The sequence below is a fragment of the Propithecus coquereli genome, unplaced genomic scaffold (assembly GCF_000956105.1).
Source record: "Propithecus coquereli isolate 6110/MARCELLA unplaced genomic scaffold, Pcoq_1.0 Scaffold14, whole genome shotgun sequence".
NCBI classification, from domain to species: domain Eukaryota; kingdom Metazoa; phylum Chordata; class Mammalia; order Primates; family Indriidae; genus Propithecus; species Propithecus coquereli.
The window spans coordinates 6,191,433-6,199,174 of record NW_012138302.1 but is presented as its reverse complement, the minus strand read 5'-3'; the positions used below and the strand labels follow the sequence as shown (position 1 = coordinate 6,199,174).

General features: G+C 32.3%; 1 protein-coding gene across 1 annotated transcript in view; it reads right to left on the bottom strand.

Annotated features, from left to right (window-relative positions):
• DOCK7 (dedicator of cytokinesis 7) overlaps nucleotides 1–7,742 on the bottom strand; it is a 229,483-nt gene that overhangs the window by 147,286 nt on the left and 74,455 nt on the right. The window lies entirely within an intron of this gene.

Sequence of the window (7,742 nt, the reverse complement as noted above, 5' to 3'; positions counted from 1 at the left end):
AAATTATTACAAGTTATTGAATATTTAAATAGCCTGACAGGCATGTATGTACATTTAAAATCCAATAAATGAAGACTCAGTCCCTAAATTATAGAAATTTAAATTATTCTAGTTTTTAATTGACATCGCAATAGATGTATGACTGTTATTTCTAATTTAAATAACTTAAACTCTAAATCTCCAAAAATTATTAGATACAAAATTTTTTACCATATGCCTTGTCAGTATTTATTTTTAAATAAGTTTTTAAAGAAACTACCAACAAGAAATAAAATTTTAAATTAAACCCAGTTTTTAAAGGATATGGTACCCAAGTCATATAGTGACTAACCTTTGACAATGTTCAGCATGATGATTTCCAATTATCCAATATACATATAATATATATTTTTATATATCACATATATAAAAGATATGTATAATCTATATGGATCCTATATAAATATTTTGTTCCAGAAAAGTACAGAAGAATGAAGGCAAGAATAGGTTATAATTTTCAGAACCACAGCCCAAGCTGTCAAAATTAACACTGACTTTTTTAGAGCCAGAATGCCAAAAGGATGTTTCCACCACCACCCCTCAAAATTGGAAGCTTTCAAATGCAAAAAAAATTCATTATTTAATCTATGAGTTGCTTCCTCTATGAGTTTTTCTTTTTTTAAAAAACAATTCTCATGTGAAATATTTCATTTTGTTCGTTTTAGGAATACTAAATTAGATTTTTTCCTCATATAAAGCTCAGATTGAGAGAGAGTTCTGGTAGAAAAAAAGAAACAAGTTTTTTCTTTATGGTTCACAAAATTGTGTCCTTCTGTCCTCACTACTCTGCTTAAAGTGTTTGGATTTCACCACTAACTCACAGCTGTCTAATCTCATGGTCTTTTCTCAGTCTATCTTCCATTTGATCTGTCTATTACTTATTAATAACAATATGCTCTTCCAAACTTGACATTCATTTTACTTTCACAATACTACCACACTCTTCACGGATTATCCCTTACCTGAATCCATCTTTGTAATCCTATTCCTTTCTCATATTTAGTATTGTGGGCCAAAGCACAACCTTCAATCATCTTGTCTACTCTGACTCTCAGACGAGATCAGGCGCGTTTAGGGTGGTATGGCCGTAGACTACTCTGACTCTCAGACATGCTATCAACTATCACGGACTCATCTATTTTCCACGAATAAATTTCCAAAATCTACACATTCTTAACAGGTCTATTTCTTTCCCCTTCTTACATTGCCTACCTGCCATTTCTCCCTTTGGTATCTTACAGTCCCCCTCAAATTCAACATACCAAATAACAAATTCATCAGCCCCTTCCTGCCACTGCTATCCCTTTCTACACTTTCACACCCTCCTCCTAACTTCTTTATCTCTATTAATATCACCACTATGCTCCCAGTCACAGAAGCCCAGAACCTGGAAGACATCTCCGGCTTTTCACTTAACTTTATAAACCACTTCTCCTGTATCATAAGCCACCAAGTCCAGTACAATCTTCTTTCGAAATGTCTCTTAATCTGATAAGTTTTCTTCCCAAGGACTGTCTTTAACTTGAGTCCTAAATTATCTAAGTAGTCTCCTCCTGGCCTCCTAATTTTATTTCTTTCTCCCCATCGATCTTCCTAAAACAAATTTGTAATCCTTGCATACTACTTTGACCTTTATCTTTCAAGCTTGTCTACTGAAGAGTTGTAACAGCTGAGGATAAGGAAAACGTTATCTTTACAGGATTAACTGGCTTTCTAGAAACACAAATTTCCTTTAGAATCTTACTGGAATCTTACCTTCAATCTTAGAATCTTATCTTAAAATTACATGTAAATCTCGTTTTATACTTCATAAATCTATTAATATCTTCATATAAAAATAGTTATTTTACCCCTAAATCTGCTAAAAAGTGATGCTCCCAGAAGGTATGTATGTTTATCCTGTGGACTTGCATATCCCATATAGTTGCCCTCAGAAGAATGTATACTCCAATTAGAAGAGCATAGGCCTAGAAAACAAAATCTAAATTCCTTTCAGGTATCGAGAGTCCCTATAATCTAGCCCCAAATTACCTCTTTACCCATTTTTTCTGCAACACAAACCCTCTGCTCTAATCAAAACATCCCCTCTATACTTTCCTAATGTATTCCATTTGTCTAGAATGCCTCTCCACACCTTTCTGATTGGTTTAGTCCTATTATATTTGAAGATGCAAATATCTCACTTCTTCCACAAATATCCTAGTTTTGTGGCAGCTCCTTCCTCTGAAACCATGCAGCATCATTGTCTATACACCCCTCAAATGGCACTTCGTAAATGAAGAAGGAAAGACAGAAAAGTAAATCTGGCAAATCATGATAATAAAAATTCTGAAAAATAACAATTAAAAACTCCAAGAGCAACAACGACAGCCAATCTACTTGATTTTAGTGAATTATAGGAAAATTTCTATACCAAAGTTGACTCTGAACCAGTATGAATTTTACTGAAAGCAAGTATACAATTTCTCATTTCAGGGTCATCTACTGTAATATAGTCTAGTTACATACTCTGTTATCCTAGAAACAGCATGTTTTCATGCTAACATATTTTCTTCCTAACAGCATAACTCATGGAAGTCAATTAACTCACTCATTAATAAAAAAGGTATTCATTAATGAATATTAACTGAGCATCTACTATTTGCCTCCTTTATAAAATCTATTTGGAATCTTTATTTATATATACTCTACCTTCTGTTATAGGATAATCAATTTCCTTGTGGTTTTTTTTTCCCCATCACTAACAACCACACACACTGAATTTATGTATGTACTACTAAGTGATTATCCAACACAGCAGTTTTAAAAACTGAAAAGAAAGTGACCAAACAATTGCCGCCCCCCCCCCTTTTTTTTTTTGAGACAGAGTCTCACTGTGTTGCCCCAGCTAGAGTGCAGTGCTAGCTCACAGCAACCTCAAACTCCTGGGCTCAAACGATCCTACTGCCTCAGCCTCCTGAGTAGCTGGGACAACAGGCATGTGCCACCATGCCCAGCTAATTTTTTCTATATATTTTTAGTTGTCCCATTAATTTCTTTCTATTTTTAGTAGAGACGGGGTCTTGCTCTTGCTCAGGCTGGTCTCGAACTCCTGAGCTCAAACAATCCCCCCGCCTCGGCCTCCCAAAGTGCTAGGATTACAGGCGTGAGCCACCGCGCCCGGCCAACAACTGCCCCTTTTATCAAAGTCCAAAGTATTCTCATGGCAAACCAACTAGGGCAGAATTACTCAATTGCTGTGAAATGTGCAGTTGAAGGTCATGAAAGTAGGACTAACAATCTCCCATAATAAGCTTTTATAAAATGAAGTTTTAATGACATTTTAGGAAACGCAAAATATAATTAAGGATTCCATATAAAACATAAAGCTGTTTTTCTGAATTCATGTTTAACACTAAGAATAGTCATACACCTAATAAAATGATTAGGTATTTGAAAGAGTAATAAATTATAAGCTTAAAAATGTAAGGTTGTAGATATTTACCTTCAAATAAGCAACCAAGCCTCAGTTTCCACACCCAACAGATGGGAATAATAATAATAATAATAATAATATGCTAAATCTACTTCATAGGGTCGTGATCAAGTCAGATAATATATTTCAGTAGTTTTATGAACTAGAAAGTGCTAAATAAACGTATATACTTTTAAAAATTGGATTTGGGGAATCACTCTTCACATTGCTTTAAGTAAATAATCTGTACAAATGCTCCTAACTGAAAATACTCTAATTCTTAGGCTAGGAGAACAAAACTGCTCTTTTCAGTCTGCTCCTGTTTCTGGAACTTTACTCTTTCCCCTGGGAGTCTGAGATAACATTCCATCACCTCAGATGCAAGCCCTGAACTAAAAACTCCTGGGTAGCTATGATGAAATGATAGGAAACACAGTTCTCAACTCAAGAATTTTTATAGATAAAATAAACTAGGACCAATTAGATAGAATGAAAGTCAGAGTGGTATCTCTAGGGCAAAACCAAAATAGCACAGTATGTGGCAGTTGCTCAAGACATCTATGAACACTAAAAATAAAAACAAAAACCAACACTCTCTAAAGAAGGGAACCATAAACTTGAATGGAGAAAATATGCTCCTTAATTTTCAGTAACATTCTGCTGAAATTTGCACTTCCTTAAATTATGAATGTAGGAAACTAACAACAGCAGGATTCCAATATATAAAACTTTGTCATTAACAGAAACCATACATATTTTTATATTACAACTATTGCAGATACCTCAAAATATTCTTGCTGTTTATTACTTTTCAGGAAATACAATTATTTTCAGATTTGAGGCTAGATCCTGTTATTTAATTCACTAATAAAGAAATATCACAACTTTAATATTTTGATGATTTTAATTCAATGTAAGGGATTTCCTTTGTTATCCAACATGTTTTATTTTATGCATTTCAAAACATTACAAGTTGATGTCCCTTATCCAAAATACTTGGGACCAGAAATCTTTCAAATGTCAGATATTTTTTGAATTTTGGAATATTTGCATTATACTTATTCTTGAGCATCTCAAATCTGAAAATCCAAAATCTGAAATGCTCTAAGGAGCATTTCCTTTGAGCATCACGTGGGTACATAAAATGTTTCAGATTTTGGAGCATTCCGGATTTTGGATTTTTGGATTTGGGATGCTTAACCCATATTCCAAAAAAGAGGCTCACAGGATTCATAAGACTGTCACAAGTTACCATGGCACACAAAAAAATCAGGAACCCAATTTCAAAGGGAGATCTACTATCATATAATAATCTAGTTTAAGAAACATGAATTATTAATACATGGCTCTCATGTCAAAACATAAACAGTATACATTTACTTGGTCTGACTGGCCAAGCTGTTCCTAGAAACAAAATTTAGGGAAAAAATGTAATCAGTGTATAACAAGCTTATTAAACTCTTCAAGAAAAAAACTCATAAGGGTAAAATTATAAAAAGATCATAAAACATTTTATTTGTTATTGTGGCTAATTTTTTAAAGTCTTTACCTGTTAGAGATACATGTTGACAGATTTACAAGCAAAATGATACTTAGCCTTAGCTTCAAAAAGTGGTAATAAAGGGGCAGGGAAATAAGCAAGAGATAAAACGAGAATGACAATTGGAAGTTAATTAATACTGTTCTCTTTACTTTAATGTATGTTTGTAATTTTCCATCATAAAAAGTTTAAAACTATATTCAGATTAGTTCAGCAATAACAGAATTATTATGGATTATTAAGGGATAGTATGGAGCATATTCCTAACTCCTAAAGTCCAGATTGATATCCTTTCATTTTGTTTCTCACTCTAATAATTACCAGGTCTGAACCACTGCATTATCTTACATTCCTAGTAACATTATATTTACCAGATACAGTCTTTCAAAAATACTGGGTAGAAAAATAAAGATACGAATTTTCAACAGGTGATTACAACTAAAGCTATACTTAGGAAAGAGGCTAACTCTAACAATCCCGCCAAAAATATCATGTGCTCTGTGGACATGTCTCTTAAAAACTGATGTCAATAAAACACACAAGCATTTGCTCAATTAGGGGTACAGTGATCTATTACAATTCAAATCCAACAGTGGTGATCAAGTAACAATTTGGAACAAAAGTTACACTGCACACAATCTATTACCTAACTTTCAGATGATTTCAGATATTCAATAAAGGATTTTTTCCCATCAACAAGAAAGGGCTCTTTATTAGGTTTTCTTAATGTAACAACTGCACTAGTACTTTTTTTTATGATACTACTATAACATAAGTATTTCCTTGATAAACCAAGCATTTTAAGTAAACTTCACTTTAGTGCAATAAGACATCTGTCATTCATTTCCTAATTGCTTGAAATTATCTTAATCTGTGTATCCTCATTTACCCTATAGAGAATTTGAAAAGAATTTGAAAAGCTTCCTCCTGGGTTAACCCTATGTAAATATATAAGTGACCACCAAGTGTGGAAAAAAAATGGTAAGAGTCTGTTATTTAAATGTGAAAATCTCTAACTTTAGATATAGTTTAATACACTTTTTAAAAGTCTTTAAGAAGTCCCAATAATGTCTTTAAAAGTATATTTTTAAAAAATCTACATAATAAATACAAATAAATTAAATTAAAATATATCCCTTTTAGATAGCTTTCTCTAAATTGTCTGATGATGAACATAAAATTGGAAGTGAAAACTGTTAAATAACAGGAAATCTGTCACTTTCAGAACATAGTTCTTTTTCCTATGGTTTCTCACCTCAAATGCTTGTTTTTGAATAAGATCCATTAATTCTCTCTCTATTCAGACAATAATTTTTTTATCTTTTTTACCCGATGAGATCCTTTACAATTCTCTCAAGTTTCTTACTAAAACTAAATACAATGTGTAAATATTTTCTGAAAACCCACATTAAAAACGCTTAAATTCCTAGCTTTCTCAGATATAAATTTGAACACTTTGGAACTTCATCTTTGTCATCTATAAAACAGGGATAATCATATTGGTTCTGTGTAGCCTGCTATGCAGAATTAATGAGATAATGACCATATATAAACTAAAAAGAGCCCTGGTGTCAACTTTATTTTCTTTTTTAACATTATTCACTGGGAAAATGCACAACGAAGATTTGTATAATGACCACTGGTGTTTATTGCCAGAAATTATAGCTTATCCTAAAACATTCCTGAGAAGACAAGAAGAATCCAAATGAGTTAGAAGATAACTATTACCACGATCCAGCACAACCATTCAGTTAACAAATATTTATGGAACTTTCTGTAAATTACTGATGATAACTGTACGTAAGCTCTTATCTGTTGAGATCATACCACCTCTTTTATCATTATAAAATTATTTCTATCTCTCCTAGGTTTTCTAGATCTGCTAACGGTTTTTTTGTTTAATAAACCATAAATTCATAAACGTATTAGCTGTCCATGAGACCAAATTTTTCTAACAGTATTAAGTAGAATAAGCAATCTATACGATTTGATTTTCACGTCCCATGGACATTGATGGTCTAAATAATAATACAAAGCAAACCAATATTGACTTTGATAACCTCCCTTTTAAAACCATTCTCTTATCCAATTATACTCCAAAAACCCAATACCTTCATGCTTTTCAAACCAATATCTCTGAAGTTGTGTAATACATGAGTAAACGTAATCTAATAAAGCCAATGATAACAATGACTAACTTCTATCGAGCATTTAATATGTGCCAGGAACTTTAATTTGTGCCATCCACTTTATATGAATTTAATGCTCACAAATTTCTAAGATATGGGTACTTTTATTATTCCTATGTTCAAAGAAGGAAAATCAGTCATTCCTCAGTTTTAAATACAATAAATCCTCACTTAATCTAAGTTCTTAGAAACCACGACTTTACAGGAAACAAAATATAGCAGGTCCTCAAATAACATTGTTTTGTGTAACGTTTTCATACAACACTGATAAGAAAAAACAAATTGGTTTCACTATACATCATTTTACTTAAAGTTGTAGTTTTCAAGAACCTATCAATGATACTAAGTGAGGACTTACTGTAATTCCTAAAATGAAATATAATTATAAAATATTGCTTACAGAAGCCCATCTCCCAATTTTTCATAAGCTACACATATATCATACCATTTTAAGTATCATAAAAATTATTACTTCTTTATGTAATTTGGAGATTGATTATTTTTAAAAGGGCACAGTCAA